Below are 25,104 nucleotides of genomic sequence, written 5' to 3'. Positions count from 1 at the left end.
CTCTTCTTTCCTGACTGAGCCTTAGCTCTGGTAGTCACTGTGTGAGGGCTAGGAGCAGGAGTGGATTTGGAGGATTCTTTCTTAACCATCATTGGAGAGATCAAGTGGTCTATGTCATCCAGAGAGAATTGGGCTGCACGCTTGTTGGTAGACTTGATTAAGTCTTCAAAACATAAAAAAAACAGATAAGTTTTTCATTATTTACCATACAAAATCAACATCCATATCTTTATAATTATACTTACTTGACATATTGCTTTGAGGTGAGATGGCTGACTGTTCAGCTTCTGAATCAGAATCAGGTATCCTGATCTTGAAAGTCCGGATTGTTGGGCTCAATGCGAGGAAGGCAGCTACTCTCTCTTTGGTTCCTGGAAGCTTTTCCAGATGTGAGAAGTTGTCAATTGTACAAAAGAAAGAAACAAATCAGTATTTCAACCTTGATCAGTAAGCAACAATAAATACAGAAACCCTACCCCGCCTAATCCACTTGGTAGGAAGGGTATTTCTATTTGGAATGGAATATCGCTTGACAAAGAAAAACTGATTCTTCCAATGAGAATCGTTTTGTGTAACTTTGTCGAGCGGAATAGGCTGGCGTGGCTTCGATTTAAGCAGGAAACGAGTGGAACCATGGGTGTACAGGGAATATATGTATGACAATTCGGAGAGTCCAAACTCAAGGTCATGGTCGGCTATGATTTCTTCAAGGGTCAATAATGCTCGCCATATCATCGGCATAGCCTGAATGTAGCTAATGCTACATTCAAGGAATGGGTACGAGTAACCAAGCAGGAAAGGACAGGCCGGAAAACAGACCCATACTTTTGAGGATATCTCACTTGGGTTTGATGAATCATAGGGTCTGAATACGGTATTGGAAGGGAAAGAGGATGCTATTTGGTCAATCTCGGGGTCTGTGAATTTGCAAATTTCCGACGAAGGGTTTTGCAGTAACCCTTGACATTTCATATCTCCGGACGAGTTTGAAAAGCAACTATCGGTAAACATGGATCGATACTGAATATAAAAGGAGAAAAGAGATAGAGGATTACCTAAAATATAGAGGATTGGAGATGAGAAGCTTCCGGAATGAAGAGAATATAAAGGGAGCCGGTTTTTATCTTTAATCCCTAAGCCAATTACTTATTATATATCTAATCCCTATTTATGTCTTTTCACCTAATCTTTTTTGCAGCTTTTTGGAATTTGAATGCAATTTGACAGCTGTGAATTTATCATCAACCGAAAAATTGGAGGTAATCGTTGAGCCACATATAATTAAGTACTGAGGATATGTTATTCTTGATGACGAATTTGGATTGTATCAGGATCAAGGATCCTCAGTAATTGGTATTATTAACAATTGTTTCTTGTGTGTAGGTTGTTATTTAATAAGTACAACGGCTACAACACTTATTCCACCTGAAATCCACTACTGGACTTGTCAAACACGTGGTCAAAAGTCATGATGGAAGATAGTGGGAAGATGGCGGATTTATAGGGCATAGTAGTTAGTTGTTATTTTCTTTATGAAATGCCGAGGTTATGATCAAAGCTAGGTCACGTACACATTTATTCACATACAGCTTACATTCACAAACACTCTGTCAAGAACACTCAAAGTAGATAACTTACACTTAGCTTCTTTGTAATCTTTGATCATAAACTCCACCATTTGTAACCCGATTTTTACATTAATAAAGTGGTGATAGACAATTTGTCATCACCCAGGGTTTTTGTGCCAGCTATCCGAACCAGATCAAGGGCTTTTCCTCGCAACAAATCCTTGTGTTTGTGTTTGCAATCGATTCATTATCATATTTGTCAAATTAGCACTAGACCTCACCTAACTAATTTGGTTATATTATCCTTAGCCGATTTGTGACCAAAACAAGCATTTGTTGCAAGTCTATGATATCTGAGATCATCGTCACCTGATTGTACATGAACGGTAATTGTATCATTGATTTCATTGTGTATATCAATGATCCACCAAGAGAACAAACAAACCTTCACCTTTGTGTGTTAGTTACAATGGATGGTGTTTGAGTGTTCGCAATTGAAGATGCATTCGTTGCGACAATAATGCAAAAGAACAATAAATATAAGCTCTTCATGGGTGTGATGAGTGTGTTGGGTATAAGAGAATATAAATAACAACTGGACTATATATAGACATAAAAATAGGTAGATTAATTTATAAGTAAAAAATATTTTAAGATTTTCCGTTTAATAGTACGCTTAAAAATATATTGTTTTTCCACATTTTTGGAAACATATTATTATTAATTATTAGTGTTATTAAATTGTTAACTAAATGAAAGGAAATATCATCCTAAACGTGTCCATACAATCCATTCAATATCTAGAAATTTGATTACTCTCATATATAGTATTATGGATTTAGGGGTAAAGTTCAAATACAAAGGGAGAAAAAAATGAGAAGTGTAAGAATATTTTATGATCACACAAAAAACCTGATGTGTTGCAAAACACATAGCGTTTTATCCCGTTTTTGAGTTGTTTTGTGCGTAAACCGTTAGCGAATATAACTTGTTCTTGCATAAAATTAAATGTTTGTGTATATGATAGGTCCCATGTTGAAGAGAGCGAAAAAACGAGTTTAATAAAGAAAGAATCAGCTCAAACGGGATTCGGATGAAGCTGGTATGCGCGCTTGAAGATAAACGAGTTAGAAAACAAAGAAACGAGCATCCAAGACTTGGCCATGCTACGCAACCAGGTGAGGCATCCATGACCGCGTTATGAGACGTCCCACATGTCCAAAAGGCTGCCAAGAATGTTCAGGAATCAGCTACCCCATCTATTTTGTCTTCTAGTGGGTCTTGTGGGCTTGTTTTAACCTATTTTATATTAGGAAAAAGGTGTTTAAACATATATATAAAGAGCTAATACCCTATGAACGAAAAAAAAACATAATATTTCCAGCCACCACACCTGCTCTAGAGGAGAAAGCAAGGAGGACAAGCTTACGGTTCTATCTTTTATCCTTCGGTTGTCGGTTTTGACTATTTTAACGTTTATGAGTTCGTTTTTGGTTTTTAATCATTCAAACCTTTCGTAATCAGATTTATATGAATATGTTTATCATTTATATATATTTTATCTACTGTTCATTGATTATGATTGGCTAAACTTCTTTTTTCTACCTAGGTTTGGTGATTATTGTTAGGTTTTGATGAGTTTATTGGATTGTTTGATCAATATGACTTGAATTGCTATTGAAAGTTTGGTTTAATGATGAATTAGGTTGTATTTAGTGGCTGTGATTTTATTCGTTTCCATTAGGTTCGTGTGTCGGTGAGACCGAGAGGAGAGTCGGCATTAGAACACCTTAGCATTCGTTTCCCGGTTTGTTCTTAAAATCAATTAAGTGTAAGTTAGGGTTTGTTAGTGAGACCGAGAGGTGATCTAGCTTTCTTGAGCGAACCTTAGTTGTTTTATACTTAGATACCGGTGTCGTGAGATCATTCAATCCATTAGCTTGTTAGACCTTCATATGATTCTTACCTAGGTAGACGTGTTCTCCATTTGCAGTTAAGTCTCTAAGTTTCATTAAGTGTTTCGTCAAGTTAAGTTAAGTTTATTAATTTAGTCAAAGTAAATTAGGTCAAGTAGTTTAATTTATTAAAAAACCAATTAAAAAATATTATTCTTAGGAAGGTCTTGTCTAGGGTTAGTGATCATAGGCGTTCTCACATGTTCTTGTGTTCGATACTCAGACTTCTTAAGTCTATATTACTTTTGACCGGTACACTTGACGGTTGTGTGTGGATTCATTAGAAGTTTCATTTTATAAATTTAAAGCTAATTTGTGAGTTTCATAGAAAGAGAATTCATTAGACACACCTCAAAACCTCTTAAAAATAAATTACAAAAAAAATCATAACTCAAAATATAAATAAAAAACAAAAAAAATTAAAAAACTAAAATGTTTATGCCATCATCGTTAAAAAATACAAAAAAAAGTTACAAAAACAAATGACGAAAAGACACAATGCCGAGATCAAAGACACGATGACGAAAATGGATAAAAGACACATTTATAACTAAAAAAACATACAATAGTCTCAAAATATAACACAATGTCAAACAAAATATAGCACGCTTTGAGTAATATAACACAATATAAGGAAAAAAAGACACAATGTTAAGGAAGAAAGATACAATCAATGACGAAAATAAACATAATGATAAACAAAAAGACACAATGAGTTTTTCACTTTACATTGTGTTTTTTTATGAGAACAAGAAAGACGGTGGAAACATTTTTGTGTTTTTACTTTTTTCATTTTTTTTTTTTTGTTAAATTTTGAATTATGATTTTTTATTTATTTGTTTTTAAAATTTTTGAGGGATTTTTTTATGTACCTACAAATCCTTCTCATTATTATTCCCCTTTATAGAATAATTTGATTTAGTCCTACAATATTAAAATTACTATCATATTGACCCGTGCACGACATAGGCTTAAATATAAATATTGTCAAGTAACACATATATAATTTCAAATGACAAGTTATCTTTTAATATATTTTTTGAGACAACTTTATGGTTTTTGATAGGGCACGGATATTTTGTTCTGAGAATATGTTATCCTTACGTTATTTCTGGATCAATTATCCTTAATATGTGTTCCAGATTATGTCATAATCAAGGATCCTCAGTATTTAATTTATGCTAATGATTGTTCTCTTTGCATGATATTATGTTAATAGGTATAACTGCTAGAGACTTGGTCTACCTACGAATTCGCAATCCATGGGAAGTGGCACGTGGTCAAAGTGGGTGCAAGTATCTATGTGGAAGAGTGGCAGAGTTTTAGGACTTATAGTTAGTTTCTTTGTATATTTAAATTGAGTTATGATCAGCTAAGAACACACATTATTCATCTTATACACAATACGCAGAGCTTACGAGTTACTTTAGCAGTTAACACACACACTTAAAATTCTTGTATTTGCTGATCATAATCTCCAACATTGTAACCTCATTTTCTTGATTAATATAGTGGTGATAGACATTTGTCATCACTCGGGGTTTTTGTGCTGACGATCATTATCCGATCAAGGGCTTTTCCTCATAACAAATCTCTATGTTCATCCCTATTTCATTTACATAATCACCATTATAATACAAGCACTCTACCTCACAAAATCATATTTGGTTACATTATCCTAAACTGTTTTTTTACCAAAACAATTTGATGCCCACCGTGGGAAAAGTGGTGCTTTAATCCAGAAGATTTCTCATCAATTTTCAACCCTTTAGACCACCATGTCTTCATCAGTTTCTCACTCATCAAAGGCTTCATTGCTATTGCCTCATCCACCCGCGGGAGTACAGATGACCAACTCTGCTGGGAGCAAGATTCAAACTCCAGCCTTCCAAGGCTCAAAGTCCTCTGCTGCCACTTCTGTGGTAACTTCTAACAATGATGTTCCTGCTATGTTTTCACTGGTTAAGGCATACATGGAGAATCAGAACAAACCAACCACCGAATCCTACGCGAGATTGAAGATCTCAAGAAAGCAAAAAGGCCAGCGGAGGATCAGACTCCCTTGATGCCTAGGGTGCTGGATTTCACCACTCCAGGATCCATGGCTCAACATGCTCAAGGATCCTCCATCCTTCAGCAAGGATCATCGGTCTTCCAACTATGATCCATGGGTCAACACACTCAAGGATCCTCGATCTTCCAACAATGATCATCCATCCTTCAGCCAAGATCCTTAGGATTGTTTCATCAAGGATCCTCCAACTATCAGCCTCAAGGATCCTTCATGCAGAGTCAAGTATCCTTAGGGAATTCAACATCAAAGGTCATCAGAGATTCATGAGGGAGACTTTATCCCTATGCAGACCGTTGCTTCCGGTGGACCAACTGTTGTGCCTGATGCATCCTATCCTGGATACTCTTCTGGGACGCCTTCTTTTAGTCAACAAAGATGTAACCTATTCAATCATGTATCCTTAGACACTAACCTTGGTTTTATGCATGATACAGGTATTAGTCAAGCTATTACCAAATAATTACAAAAATTAAAGGATATCATGATATCCAGCGTGCCAGGGGTGGACATGCCCATTCCTGAAATTCTGGAAGGAAGTCACAAGCTATCTAGGTTTTCTCCACCCATATGCGATGCTGAGATACCGAAGCGCTTTCAGACCCCCAACATGAAGGTTTACGATGGCACGACTGATCCAGAGGAGCTTGTAGCTCAATATAAGGAAAGAATGGAGATCAATCCCATTCTAGAAAGACTTAAAGAAGCATGTTTATGCAAGGGATTTGGATCCACTTTGATTAGATCTGCTCTTAAATGGCTGCTAAGTCTTCCTCCTTACTCTATTACTTTATTTCTCAGCTAGTTAATTTATTCAATAATAAATGTTCTTGTAGTAGAAAGTTTGAAAAATTAACTAATGATTTATACCGTGTGTTTCCAACCTCGTGATGAATCATTAATAGACTTCGTCACCAAGTTTGGAAGGGAGGCCTTAAATATCCGTCTATGGATATTGAGGCATTCTAGATGGGATTGCAAAAGGACTCCCCATTTTATGATAATCTTGTTATGACCCCATGCAGGACCTTAGATAAAGTCAAGAATAGGGCACTCAGATTCATCAGACTAGTGGACGACAAAAGGATCTAGGAAAGATTGGGTACTTCAACAAAATAGGAGCCACTCGATAAGAAACAAGGATCCTCCTACCCGAACAACAATTCCAAGCCCTATTTAAATTTCAACAACTAAAACATCCATGCAGTCGAAGAAGACGTGGATGAAGAGGAATATTCGAGAATATTAGAGTATTTCTTTTCAGTTGATAATCCCGGCCTAGTATGTGCCATGAGAGATCTAGGGGGAAAGGCAAGATAACCTCGGAAGAATGAGAAGTCAACATCCTACAAGGATAAACTTAAATGGTGTGCGTACCACGAAGACTTCGGCCAGATGACTGACGATTGTATTGGTCTAAGAAGAGAGATTGGGTATCTCCTATGCAAGGGTCACTTCAAAGAGCTTATGGGAAGAAAAAAAATCAAGGATCCAGGATCCTGAAGAAATCCCACATAAGGCTACTCCACCTGCGCAGATTATCAACTTCATCTCTGGAGGTTCAGATATCCGTGGAACCTCATTCTCCTCAGCAAAACGACATGCTAAAGAAATCAAATTGGAGAATGGAGAAAGACCCATCAGAACGACAATGTTAACCGGCCAAAGGATCATAACTTTTGACGAACGGGATCGTATCCACCTCCAGGATCCTCACCATGACGGTTTATTATTACTTTATTTATTGCTAACCATTATGTTCGCAAGATCCTTGTAAATAGTGGAAGCTCGGTGAATATCATTCAAGCTGAAATTCTCAATAAGATGAACATCCCTAAAACTGAAATTACACCCAGATTATATGTCCTTGTTGGCTTTAATGGTTAAACCAAGAATACATCAGGGGACATCAAGCTTCCTATTTACATTGAGGGAGTTAACTCTTTCCAAAAATTTTGTGGTACTGATAACCTATCATGCTGTAATGTGATTCTTGGTAGGACTTGAATTCACGAAATGAAAGCAGTAGCCTCAACATACCATCAATGTATCAATCTTCCAACCCCGTGGGAGTAGTGAAGATTGGTAGTGAACAAACTACAATACTTCCTCCATGAAGCCATCCACAAAGCGAACCATCGCATAGCAATCATAGAACAATTCAAGAGAGGTGTCGGAAGCCTGGGAGAAGGATCTTAAAGAAGTATCCCTGGACCCTAAGGATCTAGACATCAAGGTGTATACAGGATACGGTATCCTCAGCAACATTGAAGAGGATCCTTCCTCAAAGAAAGAAAGTCCACATTTGCTTTCAAACATTCTGACATGACAGGTATCTCTAAATACATGATCACGCATAAGTTAGGCATAGATACTTATGTCAGTACTATCCACCATAAACAGAGGAAATTTGCACCTGAAAGAAATATCATTATCCAAGAAGAAGTCAAAAAACTTCTTAGCGCGGGTATGATTAGAGAGGTTAAGTATCGAAGATGGTTAGCCAATGTAGTGGTTGTTTCCAAGAAAAATGAAAAGTGGAGGGTAGGTGTCGATTTTACTGATTTAAACAAGGCATGTCCCAAGGATCCTATCCTCTTACCACACATTGACTCCATGGTGGATGTTGCAACAGGACATGAGATGCTTACCTTTATGGATGCTTTCTATGGATTTCAACAAATTCAGATTGAACCATCTGATCAAGAGGATACAACATTCATGACTCCTATTGGCATATACTGTTATATTTCCACGCCCTTTGGACTAAGAAATACGGGGGCAACATATCAAAGACTGGTCAACATGATGTTTAAGGATTAGTTAGGAAAGACCACGGAAGTCTACATAGATTACATGGTGGTCAATTCAAATAAAGCAGAAGATCATCTCAAATATCTAGAAGAAGCATTCAACATCCTTGATCAATACAACATGAAGCTCAACCCATCTAAATGCCATTTCGGTGTCAAAGCTGGAAAATTCTTAGGTTATATGGTGACTAAAAGAGGAATAGAAGCCAGTCTTGAGAAGATTGAAGCCATAATTAATTTAAAGTCCCCGATAAATGCTAAAGATGTCCAAAAACTGACGTGAAGGATTGCTGCCCTGAATGGATTCATATCCAGATCTTCAGAGAAATGCAAAAACATCTATGATATCTTGAGAAAGAATAAAAAGTTTGAGTGGACTCAAAAGCATGAAGATGCGCTGAAAGTTCTTATGGATTATATATCCTCAATGCCAGCTCTGATGAAACCAGTGGAAGGAGAACCATTATCCTTGTACTTAGTCATCTCAGGTAATGCGGTTAGTGTTGTTCTAGCTAAAGATCATGAAGGACAACAGCATTCGGTATACTATGTAAGTAAAAGTCTCTTAGATGTCGAGGTCAGTTATTCTCACTTTAAGAAGTTAATACTTGCTTTAAATATGGTCTCAACTAAGTTGAGACATTATTTTGAAGCCCATACTATTGCTGTAAGAACTAACTATCCTGCTAAGAATGTGCTTAGAAAACCAGAAATGTCGGGTAGGATGGCCAAGTGGGCTGTGAAGCTGAGTGCCTATGATATTCAGTATGAGCCTAGAAAGCCCATCAAATCACAAGCGCTTGCAGACTTTGTGGCTGATTTCAATAGTGACATGCAAAAGGAAGCTGACCTGGAGGTCCAGCAACTTGAAGAAACCAAGGATCCTTAGATCTTCTTCATAAATGGTGCATCAAATTTAAGAGGAACAAGATTAGACATACTACTAAAATCGCCACAGGGGAGATAATACCCCAGTCCATAGCCTGTGAGTTCCAAGCTTTCAACAACGAGGCAGAATATGAAGCACTTATTGCAGGTTTATTTCTAGCTAAACAAATGAGGATTAGGTATCTTCAGGTTTATATAGACTCATTATCAATAACTAACCCTTTTACCGGTTCTTACACCATAAAAGGTGAAAATATGATCAAATATTTAGAAATAGTAAAGGAGTTAGCAAAATCCTTCGAAATGTTAAGTATTGTTCAGGTACCAAGAGAGGAAAACGCTGGGGCAGATGCCTTAGCAAACTTAGCATCATCTTTGAAGATCCCAGATGACATAAAGATACCCATTATTCACATACTTTCTCCTACAGTTGGGGAACGGGAAGAAATGGAGATAACAACGGATTGTCCTGAATAACTTAAGGATATTTCATCCTCTCCAGAAGTAGGATCATGTATCCTTCCAATCAAGAAATTCCTCCAAGAAGGAGAAATACCTAAAGGGGAAAACCCCAAAGCTTTCAGAATTAAGGTATCACAATTTATTTTTTTCTCAGGGTACTGTATATAGAAAATCTCTTGCATGTCCCTACTTGAGATGCATTGAAGACCTGGAAATACAAGATGTTCTTAAAGACTTCCACAAAGGTGATTGTGGTAACCATACAGGGGGCAGAGCACTTTCTCTAGGATACTTAGGACATGTCACTTCTGGCCAACAATGAAGAAAGATGTTATGGAGTATTCAAGAAAGTGTGATGTTTGTCAAAGACATAGCAACATTCTACATCAACCAGCAGAACCCATGTACCCTATCTCTTCTTTGTGGTATTTCATGAAATGGGGAATGGATATTGTAGGCAAGCTACCCAAGGAACCAGGTCGAAAGGTCTTCATGCTTGCTATGACATATTACTTCTCAAAGTGGATTGAAGCAGAAGCATTTGTTCAAGTCCATTAAAGAGAAGTTATATCCTTCATTAAAAGAAATATTACAACTAGATTTAGTATCCCATCTGAAATTGTTTGTGATAATGGATCCCAGTTTATTGGGAAAAGAACTACTAAATTTTGTGACATTTGGGGTATCAAGATGATCACTTCTACACCAGTTCATCCTTAGGCTAATGGCCAAGGTTCTCCAGCATGCGAGTTCATTCAGTATCAGAGTCAAGCAACAAAATTATCATCAACAACTTGAAAAAGAAGCTAGGATCCAAGAAAGGCAAGTGGGCTGAGGAGCTTCCTTTTGTTCTTTGGGCTAATAGAACAACACCCAAGAATGCAACATGTCAAACACCCTTTTCTTTGGTGTTTCGAGCAGAAGCTGTGATTGTTACAGAAATGGTGGTTCTTACTGCTAGAACAAGCATCCAGGATCCTCAAGCAAACAACAAAATCCTTATCCAGGATCTAGATATAGTTGATGAGCTCGGCTTAGCAAAGGTCAGAATGGTTGCATCTCAATAAAGGATAGCTGGGGCATATAACAAGAACATCATGATCCGAAGATTTCAAGAAGGAGATTTAGTCCTAAGGAAGGCCTTCCAAAATATAACTATTCCTACATATGGAAAGCTAGCACCTAAGTGGGAAGGTTCCTACTTGATTAAATCAGAAGTAGGAAAAGAGGCATGCCACCTACTTACCATGGAAGATGACCGACTACCAAGAGCCTGGAATGCCATCCATCTTAAGAAATACTTCGTATAATTAGGATCAAGGATCCTAAAGTTGGTAAAATCTTATTTTATTATTTATTCATTTCATATTTGTATTACTAACCAAAGGAAACTGTATTCTTAACATTTACTTTTGCCAAGCTTTAAGTTTATGCAAACAATAAAGATTTCAATAGAGAATTCAACGGTTAAGGGGTTGGCCACCTCTCTCCCACGTTTAAGGTGTAATCTCAATGGTTATACCTTCAAAGGTTTAAAGGTTTTCACCTTTCTTACGAATTAGAGTTTTAACACTCTCGCTTGTAGCGCACACTATCCAAAATATAATTTGGGGCAATGGGACTAGTACACGCTTAGTGGCTGGCAATTTCGTTGCTTTCGGATATATGAAGGATCCTACGAATTAATAGTAGACGTACCATACACAAGGTTTCTAACATTTCATGTTAGCTAAGTCCAAGGTTTCTAACATTTTCATGTTAGCTTAGGTTTTGGCTTTTTTGTCACACCCCGACCAGCGGTGGAACATGCCGGGGCGTAACGTATTGATTGGACAGTAGCTCAAAAGACACGAATTAAAGTGACAATAAACAATTTAGTTTCATTAACATTAAACACGTACACAAATTCAATAATTATAACCATTACATCATAGTTTTGTATAATATCCTAAGGTCAAAACTAGTGTCTTCAATCTTGAATAGTATCAACTACTTGTACCTGTAGCATGTATGAAAATAGAGTTTGTCAACACGAATGTTGGTGAGAATACATAAGTTTTTAGTTTTATATATATACATATATATTGATAAATCACAATTCTTATGTAAATGATGAGTATTACAATTCTTATAAAAATGTAAACAACTAAATAGATGTGGGCCCGTTGTTATTGATACGAAATCAATAGTACTTGGGTAAATGTTTGATCATACTAGATGAGATAGATGAGGATGAGATACCAACCACCACACATAAAATAAACACATAGAACATAGTCATAAATATTGCAATCATCACGCATAAACATATAACGAATTGTGTTTGAAATAGATGTAGAAATAAAACAATAAAAAGATTGAATAAGGTATACATGTTACCCCCGAAATATAAAAGATGGAAAAAGGTGTATGTAAACTTACCTGAAATATAGAGGCGGTAACGAATAGATTGTTCAAGCAAAATGATAGGTCACGCGAGAATCCCGACGAGTTGCTCTAATTTAAAAGTACATTCGAATAAACATCTTAACAAGGATAACAAACAAGATAACGAGTATTTTGGATTTATAACAAATGTTGGGATCGTTCTAAGTTTATATGTAAACTTTTAGTGGGTTTAAACTTTTTTATAAATATAAAGAAATAAATTAACCAAATTTTCTTGCAATGAATCTTAACTAATAAGGAAAATATTTTAGTGACGAGATAATTATAAGTATAATTAAAAGTTTGAAGGTGTTTAGTTTGATAAAATGTGACACAACTCTTAACAGAGTATTAGGTTAATTATATTAGTATTATTATTATTATTAGCATCTCGGTTTGATTTGTAAATAAATAAAATAAACATATTAATGATGTATAATTTGGGAAAGTTGGTTTTGTTTTGAATGGGGAACATGGTTCGGTTTATTAAGCAAAAGAAGTTTTTATCCTTATACTTGTTATATGTTCGACATATATATATATATATATATATATATATATATATATATATACATATACATACATATATAAGTATCTTACAAGGTTAATAAATTCCAAAGGTACGAAAACATTAAATCTGGAGTTCGTTTTATGAAGAAAATGCATATTTAAGGATATATTAGGGATGGCAATGGGTCGGGTTTGGGTCGTATTTAGGTATTCCCAAACCCATACCAGGTTATTAAAGTCCATCCCAAACCCGTCCCAAACCCGTCGGGTTTTAATCGGGTAATTACCCGTCGGGTTTCGGGTTTTCCCATTGGGTTTTGGGTTTCCTATCGGGTTTTGAAAAAATACCCGCCGGGTATACCCGGCTCAAAACCCGTCGGGCTTTGACAAAATATACATAATCGATTACAAAGATGGTTACCATAAAGATAAAATATTTCAAATAATTAACATAAATAAGATTCGACAAATAATATATTTGGAATATAGTATATATATATATATATATATAAGGGTTCAAATAAGAATAAGGAGTTTCCTAAGAATGGTAAGAACCAACAAAATTTTGACATGTGGCATTACAAGTGATGGTGAAAGGACAATTCTAGTAAGCTATGTCGGTTATAATGATGAAAAAGTAATTATAGGAAACTATGTCGGTTATTGGTAATTTTAAATCTCAACCATAGATTAACATGATCCAATGGCTATGATTTATTCCTAGTCTTCCTAGGAAACTACTTGTTTTTAGGATAACCCTCCCCTATATATATAATATAATAAGCTATATCGGGTACATTGGGTATATAATCAGGTAAATGGGGTTATGTTATCGGGTAATCGGGTAGGGTAATCGGGTATATTAGAAATCCCAAACCCGTGAAAAATTTTAAAACTAATCCCAAACTCGTCCCAAACCCTAATGGGTCGGGTATTACCCGTCCCATTTATGTCGGGTTTCATTGTCATCCCTAGGATATATACAGTATGTTTATCATACTATTTGATTAAAAGTAACATAAATAAATTAAACAATTAAAACATAAAAACCGGGCCTTGGGGATTCAAGCCCGCGCCCCAGGCCGGTTCTCAACCTTTGCGTACCATGCGCAGGCCATCAGGCCAGTTCCTTGATTTGTTCAGTACGCAGAATCAGAAAAGAAATATATAAGATCTGAAACTTGTTCTTCCCCAATTTAAATTATAAACCCTAGATCTCATAACTGATCAAAGGATCATTTTTGATACAAATTGGTTTATGGTTAACCTTAATCGTTGGAAAACAAACATAAGGTATATTATAATTACCAGAAAAGGTTACGAATCGATGGTTAATGGTGGTGACGTCTCGCGGCTGGAGCTTGAACACGAATCAAGTCTTGACGGCTTCGAATGTGAGAATTGAGTTAGGGCTTTGTTTCGTGATGCTATGAGGGATGTGTGTGTAAGTTTAATTGAAACGAGGTTGGGTATTTATAGTGTTACGTGGTCAAAATAGTTGCGGCTTTGCTCGACGAACTAGCTGTCAAATTGTAACTAACTTCTATGTTTGGAGTGTCGGTGTGACGCGTTTTAGGTTGATAAATGATTTGGTATGATCAATTTGGATTAATTATGCCCGAAAATTGAGGTCCAAGAAAAGGGGGGGTATGGCGTCGGTGGAAGAAAGGGAGGAAGAAGGGAGAAAATAATTTGAATAATATTTGCTAATTGGTCCTCGGTCTTTAGATGTGGGTGCAAGAGTGGATAAAATTTAGTTAAGGGGAATATCATAGCATAAAGTATATAGTTATTATTAATAAACAAATAAACAAAATATATATTCTTAAACGAGGGTGGGAATTTATTTAGTAACGACCGTTCGAATAATAAATGAGGCAAAAGAAAATAAACGGGTCGGGTTTCGGATTTGAAAAGTAACGAATGTTACAGTTTTCACGTCACTTACGTTTGGGCTAGATCCCGGTTTGGGCCAGGCCTCAGGTTAACAACCATATCTTTGGGCTTGTCTCCGGTTTTCTTTAAGTTTGGGCTTGTCCACAGTTTTTTTAGGCTTGTCCCCGGTTTCTTGGGTTTAACCCCAATTCATATGATTATTTCACTTAAAATCCTAAGTTATTTGCATCAGGTATCCTAAAGTCTATCTACAAGCATTATGGAAATATTTGTGGTAACTTAGGTCTAATTAGACCTTATGGTATGATATTTACTTATCAAGTTATACTCATTTAGATTATATCTTTGGAATTCGTTATGTTCAAGGATCCAAGATCCTTAATATTTATTTACAAGGATAATTTATCTTTAAAACATTTTAAACTATAAAGCTTTCATAATGATAACAATTGGCAAATAGTCAAAAGATTAAAGTTGTTACTAAAATCACCTGGATTTACCAAAAATTTTAGCTCGGATTTCAACATATAAACATGGACCATCCACCCGGGTTAAACAAGTGTTACTAACAGTTCATAAAGTGCAGAAAGATAAAATAAGGGGCATCAAAGGCTTCATCCCTGAAAAAAGATGATCCATCCATCTTTGCTACCCCCCCCCCCCCGGTAATTGTCTAAGGATCACATATCCTTCACCCTAATTATCTATTGTCTTGTTACAAACCACCAAACATTCAAAAACATAAACAAATAAAAAATTGGGCTCAAGCCTTGTTTCTCCATCCTTCATTGCCGACCTTCGCAGCCTCCTCCTCTGCTGCCACACCCTTTCCTGCCTCAATCATCTCAGCTTCGTTCCCTCCGGCCACCGTGTCAATACTCTCACTAGGCTCATCCTCACCACCTCCAAGATCCACCAGAGCCTGCTTTCACTTAGCCATATCCCATGTTGATTTGTCAAACAAGGGGTCAGTAGCCTCTGTCACAATCTTGATCCTCGCCTGAAGCACGAACTTACCAGCCCAAATTTTGTACTCATTGGTAGCACGAGTCACCTCTTCTTGTAGCTGGGCCTCAACAAAGGATGCATGATCCTCCGCCTGCTTTTTCTCCTTTGTCAGCTTGGAGATGGTCTAATCCTTGGCAGCGTGCATAGCCCCCATCCCAGAGAGAGTATCTTCAGGTCTTCGACGATCTTGTCATGATAGCTCTTGGCAGAATCCATAGCCTACTTGAAATAGTGAAGTAAGTTCAAGATAAAGTACTTTTCAAAGAGGATAGTGGATCCACAACAAAAGACAGACATGATAAAGGATCCTTATAGTGGTGATGAGATACTTCCTTGCTTCGAAGGGATCCTCATGCTTAACAGTCTTTTTCCTTTTGGAGGCTCCAGATTTGGCACGGGTAGTTACTGGACGTGGTTCATGAACATGAGTGTTCTTGGGAGTTTCCTTCTTCACGATTAAACAATCGATATCCTCCAGAGAGAACTAGGAAGCTGATTTGCTAGACTTTTGAGCACCTGCTAACACATTATAAAGATAAGTTTCCTATTATTTTTCTTTATTATAAAATATTAATAAATATTACTTGGCATATCTCTTGATGACTCTGAAAAAGATTCTTGAATAACTTCAGTGGTCTTGGATTGGAACGTTCTAATATCAGGATCCAATGCAATAAACTTTTTCACCCTCTCTTCTACTCCGGGAAGATCAGCAAGTAGAGCGAAGTTATCCATGGAAAGAGAAAACCAAAACTAAATTCAATAAAAGAAGGATAAGTTATCTACACCGACTTGTCAGAATTAGCCCCACCAGGAATGGAGTCTCTTTTTACAAAAAAGAACTGGTTTTTCAAGAATCTGTTTTGAGTGACCTTATGGATAGGGGATGACTTATGAGGCTTTGATTTCAAGATGAATCAAGTGGATCCATGGGTAACTAAGGTATAAAGATACGCCAGTTCCGACAGCCTGAACTCAATCTTTTCTTCCTCGATAATTCTTTCCACAGTATGCAACACCCTCTAAAGTATCGGCATCGCTTGGATATAACTTATGCCAGTTAAAGTGAAGAAGTTCTGGGTAAAATCCGGAAAATGGTACCAGTAGATGATCAAGAAACGATGTGGCGGAAAGCACACCCATGATTCTCAATAAGAATAGCTTGTGGCAGAAGAATAGAAAGGTCGGAATACAACGTCGGTCGGAAATAAAGGGATCAGGTCATCAATTTCTGGATCTGTAAACTTACATATTTCTGATGAAGGGTTGGTAAGAAAATATTGAGAACGAAGATTGTGTGATTCTGATTGCTCGGAAGAAGAAGAGATAGAAATAGAAGACATAATCTAAAAATCATTTTGAAAGAGAGGAAGGAGAAAGGATACCGGATTCCCGCTGAAGTGTGATTATAAAAGGATGAGGATGGTCGCATTTATAGGCGGAATGGAGTATATCGATGTATTATATAGATATATGATCATTATATCTAACATGTCATATCTAATCTACTTTTTGCAGACGATTTGAATTCATAATGACAGCTGTAATCTACTTACAACCGCCGTTTTGGGGGAAATTGTTAGGGCACGGATATTTTGTGCTAAGGATATGTTATCCTTACGTGATTTCTGGATCAATTATCCTTAATATATGTTCCAAGTTATGTCAGGATTAAGGATCCTTAGTAGTTAATTTATGCTAATGATTGTTCTCTTTGCATGGTATTATGTTAATAGGTATAACGGCTAGAGACTTGGTCTACCTACTAATTCGCAGTCCATGGGAAGTGGCACGTGGTAGTGCAACGTATTTATGTGGAAGAGTGGCGGATTTTTAGGACTTATAGTTAGTTTCTTTGTATATTTAAATTGAGTTATGATCAGCTAGGAACACACATTAACCTTATACACAATACGCAGAGCTTACGAGTTACTTTAGCAGTTAACACACACACACTTAGAATTCTTGTATTTGCTGATCATAATCTCCAACATTGTAACCTCATTTTCTTGATAAATGTAGTGGTGATAAACATTGGTCATCACTCGGGGTTTTTGTGCCGGCGATCATAATCCGATCAAGGGTTTTTCCTCGTAACAAATCTATGTGTTCATTCCTATTTCGTTTACATAATCACCATTATTATACAAGCACTCTACCTCACAAAATCATATTGGGTTACATTATCCTTAAAGTCTTGTTTTCATTCACATATGATTTTTGACTAAATGGGTAAGAGCGCCCCATTCAACCATTAATATGTGAACTTTAGATGAAACAAACACTCTTAAGCATGACCGAGTCAGACCTGAACCATTAAGATGCTCATTCAGATCCAACCAAACAACCCTATAGTCTCATACGTGTCTATCTAAAATTACATATGTGTCCTTAACCTAAAATTACATATTGAGTTCCGTACAAATGGCTTTTGATGGCTCCAAGTAGGGGTGTACACAGACCAGAAGGACACAGACGAGACCTTGTCCATGTCCGTCCGTTAAGCTTTTGATGGACAAACGAACGGTTCACGAACACTCTACCGAACGAAAATTCATGTCCGTGTCCATCCATTAAGAAATTGGTTTTTCCGTGTCCGTCCGTTAATATTGTAAATGGATGTTAATGGCCAAACGGACACTAATAGATATTAATGGATAAATGGACACCAATTGACTCTAATGCACAAACACATAAACATTAATGTACACTAATGAACATTAATGGACAAACAAACATATGAACATTAATGGACAACGAACACTAATATTTATATACAAGCATTACTAATTGGATAGGGAATTGAAAAAACGAACAATAACACGTTCGCTCTCCTAATTAATTCACTTACGTTAGTTAATTATCGTTTTTTGCTTTCATTTATGTTCGCTCTTTCATTAAGACTATAAATAAACAAACATGAACAAACACGGAGTAGTGTCATTGGTTTTGTCGATTCATTTCTTATGATGAACAAGTTAAATTAATCTTTGCAAGCTTTCAATCAACTTCTTATTCTTGTTAACCCACTTGACAAAATTGGGCAAATTGCTGGTTATTTTTCCTTTTAAGTAGTCACATTATGCCAGAACCCATACCTCCTTAAATTGCTTCGTTGACTCCATGTATGACAATTTTGTTATAAGTGATGCCTGTTCAATGTTATTTATTATTTCAAACTAGGTTTTTACCCAATTGGGCAGATTGGTAAAACTTGGACAGTGGTAAAACCTAAACGTTGTCGGTTCCACGTGTTGAGCCGGTACGTCGACGCGAATTCAGTAGGTTTCAGTGACTTGCGTTAATGTACCGGAATTAGAACCAAATATAAAACAAAAATGTATCAAAATTGAGGTGAACTAACGGGCTAACGTCGGATGGTTAAATTAGAGGGTTGGTAAAACCCGACCGTTGTCGATCCCGAAACTAAGAAAAAAAAAGGCAAAAATAATTGACGTCCGGTTACGTTCGTTACGACCGTTGTCGATTCCGAAAGTATAACAAAGAAATATAATTGGCGTTCGGTCGAGAGTTGTTACGATAACTGAACTAAAAAACAAAATTTATGGACCAGATCGGTGCCGCCAAATGGCCCAATAGGGCACTTGCGGCACCAAACTTCTTATTTGTATTATATAATAAATATATTATATAATAACTTTTTTGTGACTAATATATAATTAAGACATTAACGTATATATTTTTGTTGGTGCATAAATGTCAGTAGTTCATATGTCTAATGTCTGTAATCGAGTCTGTAATATTGTTTATGTATTTGTTTGTTTAAAGCGAAGTTGTTGACAAGTTCGCTTAGGCGAACTTGTTAACCAAGCGAAGTTGTTGACAAGTTCGCTTAGGCGAACTTGTTAACCAAGCGAAGTTATGGACAACTTCGCCTGAGGCGAAGTTGTCGTGTATTTATATAGGTTACGGCTTATTTTTTATAAGTTGTTCAAGTTTCGTGTAAGTCAGTTATTGTTCGTGAGTCAAGTGACGTGAGGTCGAGAGTCTGTAACTGTGATTATATCACGTGTTGAGTTATTAATATAACGTGTGTTTGTTCGTATCGTATTCGTGTGTTCGTGTGTTTGTGTTCTACGTCCGTAACGATCTACACAGGGATTCCGCACCTGTGTATATCGGGATATCTCGTGTGATCCGTCCAGGGAACCTACAATTGGTATCAGGGCTTTTGCTCGATTGTGTGGTTCGGGATATTCACGCGGGTGTAGAATTCGTCTCGTTTCGACTTTTCGCGGGACGTGTTTTCGGTGTTTTTGCTCATTCTAACCTCCTACCAGTGTGTTCAAGCCTTTAAACCGTCAAAAACCTCGTTAAAATCCGTTTTACAGATCTGCAGAAACTGTGTTGTTCGTCAGGCGAAGTTGTTGTTCATCAGGCGAAGTTGCCGTCAGGATACGTAGGGTTTCGGCGAAGATATAAGGAGAGGCGAAGTTATTCACAACTTCGCCTACTTTTTCAAGTTCGCCTAACTCAGCGAAGTTCTCTTCAAGTTCGCCTACTTCCTAAGTTCGCTCACCCTAAGCGAAGTTATTCTCAACTTCGCCCAGTCACGCGAATTTAAGAAAGATCCAGCGAAGTTATTACTTAAGCGAAATTATTCTTAACTTCGCCCACAGTACTTTATTAAAAAAAAAAAAAAATTATTTTTCAGGTTTTTTCTCTTCAAGAAGGATGTCGTCGATCAACATCTCGGAGCTTGTAAAGATGGAAGTTGAAGCGGGGTCAGCTACAAAGGCCCCAAGGTTGCTGAAGGGAACCGATTTTGTCGCATGAAAGGATCGGTTCATCCAATATGTAAAGTACCAGGATGCGAAAATGTGGGTGTGCATCCAAGATGGCTATATTCCACCTGTAATGGAGTACGAAGGTAGGGACCAGATCAAAAAGTACAGTAAGTTGGAAGAGGAAGAGAAGAAGATGTATGAGGCCGAGAGCAAGGCCCATGCTACAATCACAATGGCTCTTCCACAGGAGATCCTCTATACATTCAGAAAATACACATCAGCTAGAGAGCTTTGGGAAGCTCTTGAGAACAGATTTGAAGGGAATGTAGGAATTCGAGCTTCAAAAATCAAATTGCTCAAAACTCAGTTTTCCGTCTTCAAATTTTTGAAGAACGAATCTCTAGATGATATTATCACCCGATATTATCATCTAATGACTGAGCTGAGCAACTATTCTATTTCCTACCGAGAAGAAGAAATAGTTGAGAAGCTTCTCGATGCCCTCCCACCAAAATGGGAGATGTATACTGTACTGATGAGGGAAGACAAGGACTTCCCTACTTATGATCTTGAAACCACTGTCAACAAGCTCAGAACTTTTGAGCTTAATATGGTAAGAAAAGAAACATCTATGGATCAGGTTCAAGATCCAGGCATGTACGGTGCTAAAGTAAACTCCAATTCAAGTTCAAAGACTGATTCTGCCGCCTACTACTCGAAGGGCGAGTCGGGTGCCAAGTCTTCACAGGAGGGGCATGTGTCAGTAAACTCAAATGGGGATGTTTGCTTTGTAGCCGGTGGATGAAGTGGTACTAAACAGACAGCAAGCCAGAGTAGTGGCTCTTCAAGTTCTTCAAGCAATAACTACTCTAAGATGCCAATGAGCGTCAAATCTGCTGAAGAGCAGTTTGGCCTCTATGCTTCGTTTATTGCTTCATATGAGAACTATATCCAAGGGAAGGTTGTTGATCCAGCGATGCTGGATGAAGACTATGACCAAATAGATGCTGATGATATGGAAGAGATGGATCTACAATGGCAGATGGCCATGATTGTGAGGAGGGTGAAGAGGTTTATGAGGAAGACAGGAAGAAAGTTTGTTGGTGGCAGGCCTGGGTTCGACAAGACTAAGGTGAGGTGCTATAACTGTCAACAAAACGGCCACTTTGCTAAAGAGTGCAGAAACGAGACAGTTGAACGTGGTCAAGGCAGGTCTGCACAGTACAATGGGAGTAGTAAAGATTTCAGTGCCATGATGTCTAGAGAAGCAGGTGAATACAACTGGAACCTGCATTCGGATGAAACTTTTGAGCAGGCAAATATGGCTAAGTTTGAGAATGAAGAATGTGAGAAGGTCACCGGAGAAGTGAAAGCTACTGGAGAGGAAAAAGCTTTCATGGCAGATCTCAAGGACCAGTCCTCCGAGGTATGTTCTAAACCTATATGTACTAAATGTGAGAACTTGTCTGAGCAACTTGCTACCATAACTGATCAGTATGTTCGTTTAGATGCTGAATTTAAAACTCTTAAAGAAGATCATCACTTTATGAAAGCAAGAGAGAACAGTTATAAAATTAAAATAAAAGCGTGTGAAAAAGATGTTAAAAGCTTAAAAACAAAACTTGCTGAAAAAATTGAAGTGATAGATCTAAGTTATGAGGTTTTGGAAGAAAAGACCAAACTTATTGCTGAACGAGAAAAACAGATTGCTGACCACCAGGTGAAAGTGGTGGAACTGAACCGAAAACTTGAGCAGTTCAGAAATTCCTCAGCTATTCTTGATCACCTTGTTAGTGGTCAAGATTCCTCTGCGAAGAGGGGAGGAATTGGTTATCACGAGGTTCTACCACCTTATAACCACAATTATACTTATAACCCTAGTGTTCAGAAATCTGTTGATTTTGAAGTTCCTCAGACAGTTCCAATCAAGGTTACGAGTAAAGAACCAAGTGTTAGTAGTGGCGAAACGAGTTCGCCTGTTTCAAGTGTGAAAATTTCTGTTACGAGTCCAGTCTCATCAGATTCGGAGTAGTCGTCCGAATCAGGTAAGACAAAAGAGGAGAATGTGTTACCCAATGGTGGAGAAAAAGATAAAACTAATAAGAAAAGTACTCCACTAAACCCGTACGTCCCACCTTATGTGAAACGAACGGCCGGTAACACAGCCTCGAGATTCAAAACAACCTTTGAAAAGAAAGTGGAGCATAGGTGTTGTTTTAGGTGTAATAAGTTAGGACATCTTGTTGCAAATTGCCCTCTGACGCCGAGATTCAGAGGTGTGAGGCCTATTAAAACTGAGCATAAGCCTAATGGTATTTTTAATACTGCTAAAAATGAAAACCCTTCAAAGTTCCGAAATGTAACTAATTCAGGTTTTCACATAAACAAACCTCAGTTTAACAATGCTAATAACCAAACCGCAAGATATAATACTTACAATACACATAGGTTTGGAAGGCCTCACACTCAATTTCCAAGGAGATATCCTAATGGGACTTACAGGAGTTACCGAGATACTAACTTTGGAAAGCCAAAGTTTGGGATGTATAGATCCAAGACCAATTGGTCTTGGGTCCCTAGATTCTAATCCTTTGCTTTATTGTGCTGGGACAGTTGAACAGGGCTGCCCACAGTCTTTGGATTGTAGATAGCGGCTGTTCCCGGCACATGACGGGTAACAAATACTTGTTGCACGACTTAAAACCTGTTCAAGGAGCGAGAGTTAGCTTTGCCGGTGAAAGTGGAGGCAAAATACTGGAAGAGGATCGGTGTCCAATGGAAAAATGACTCTTGAGAACGTGAACTTTGTAGAAGAGTTGAAGCACAATCTGCTGAGTGTGTCACAGATTTGTGATAAGGAGTACACTGTTCATTTCACGAAGAATGAGGCGATCGTGTTGAAGCCTGGTTTTCAGATACCAGACGAGTGGATAGTGATGAAAGCTCCACGTGATACAAATACTTATGTGATGGATATGAGGTCTACTGAAATGGCCACGGAAGAATCATGTTTAATGACGAAAGCAAGCGAATCGGAATCCGAACTGTGGCACAGGAGGATGGGGCACATTCATCTTCGGAAGATGAACCACATTGTCAGGAATGGACTTGTGATGGGCGTTCCCCTGAAAAGTTTTAACTTTGAAGACAAATGTATAGCATGCAAGAAGGGAAAGCAACACAAGAAATCCCATCTCACCAAGAAGGTCAACTCTATTGCCAGTACTCTAGAATTGCTTCACATGGATCTCTTCGGTCCCGTATATGCAAAAAGTCTAGGAGGTACTTCTTACTGCTTGGTGATCACTAATGATTACTCGCGATATTCGTGGGTATATTTTCTGAAATCGAAAGATGAGACGGCTCAAATGGTGAATAATTTGATTACCAAAGTTGAGAACGTCATGGGTAAAACAGTTAAGTTCATCAGGAGTGACAATGGAACGGAGTTCAAGAATTTTGAGATGGAGATCTTCTGCCTTCAGAGAGGGATTGAACACCAATTCAGCGCTCCGTATACACCGCAACAGAATGGAGTGGCTGAAAGGAAGAATAGAACGTTAATAGAAGGAGCCAGAACAATGCTGGCTGACTCGAGGCTTCCTGTGGTGTTCTGGGCTGAAGCTGTTGCTACAGCCTGTTATGTCCTGAACAGAGTCTTAACGGTTAAAAGGCTTAATAAAACGTGTTACGAGCTTATGCATGGGAGAAAGCCCAATTTGAGTGGTCTTGAACCATTCGGGTCCCCTTGTTCGATTTTGAAGACAAATTCTAAATTTGGTGAAGTAGCCGATGAAGGAATCTTAGTCGGTTATGTTGTTGGGACTCCTAACAGACGTGTCTTCAATACATCGACCAGCAAGGTTGAGGTGGTGTGTAACACCGACATCACAAGTTACCAACCGCCAAAACCAAGCAACGGACCTGCTGAGTTTTTTGACTATGTTAAACTCTTCAAGTCTTTTAACGTACCGTTTTTGGATATTGCTGAAGAAGAAGAGAGAGTTGCAACGAAGATGATCCTTGATGAGGAAGACATTCTATTACAAAGACAGCTGATTGATAAATGTCAACCTTCCTCATCAAACACTATCGGTACCCCTGCTGCCTCGACTGAAGAAGAATTTTTCAATCCATTTCACTCTCAGCATGAAACAACCATTGACGAGCTCTCTTCTAACTTGGAAGACAATTTGCATGTCGGTTCTGTACCAACCACGAGAATTCATAAAGATCACCCTTTGGAGAATGTGATTGGTGATGTGTCCTCCGGTGTACAAACTAGAAGTAGCTTGAATGAGCACACCTGTGTTTATACAAGCATTAAGGAGACAGGAATAATCAATGAATGCCTGTACACCTGCTTTATAAGCCAGATTGAACCGAAGAATTATCAAATGGCTTTAAAGGACAGCTCGTGGGTCGAAGCCATGCAAGAAGAGTTGGCTCAATTTGAGAAGATGGAAGTTTGGACTTTGGTTGAAAAACCAAAGAATGTGCATGCTATAGGCACAAAATGGGTGTTTAAGTGCAAGAGAGATGATAAGGGGATCATTATAAGGAATAAGGCGAGGCTAGTCGTTAAAGGTTTTAATCAACAAGAGGGGATTGATTATAATGAAGTGTTCGCTCCTGTCGCCAGGTTGGAAGCCATAAGATTGTTTTTGGCGTTTGCTGCTTATGAAAAGATGAAGGTATTTCAGCTAGATGTGAAGAGTGCGTTTTTGAATGGGAAAGTTGATGAGGTTGTGTATGTTG

The sequence above is a fragment of the Bidens hawaiensis genome, unplaced genomic scaffold (genome assembly GCF_021521415.1).
Source record: "Bidens hawaiensis isolate Kalapana, Puna unplaced genomic scaffold, B.hawaiensis_p1.1 tig00024845_1, whole genome shotgun sequence".
Classification (NCBI taxonomy): domain Eukaryota; kingdom Viridiplantae; phylum Streptophyta; class Magnoliopsida; order Asterales; family Asteraceae; genus Bidens; species Bidens hawaiensis.
Note: the sequence above shows the minus strand (reverse complement) of the source record.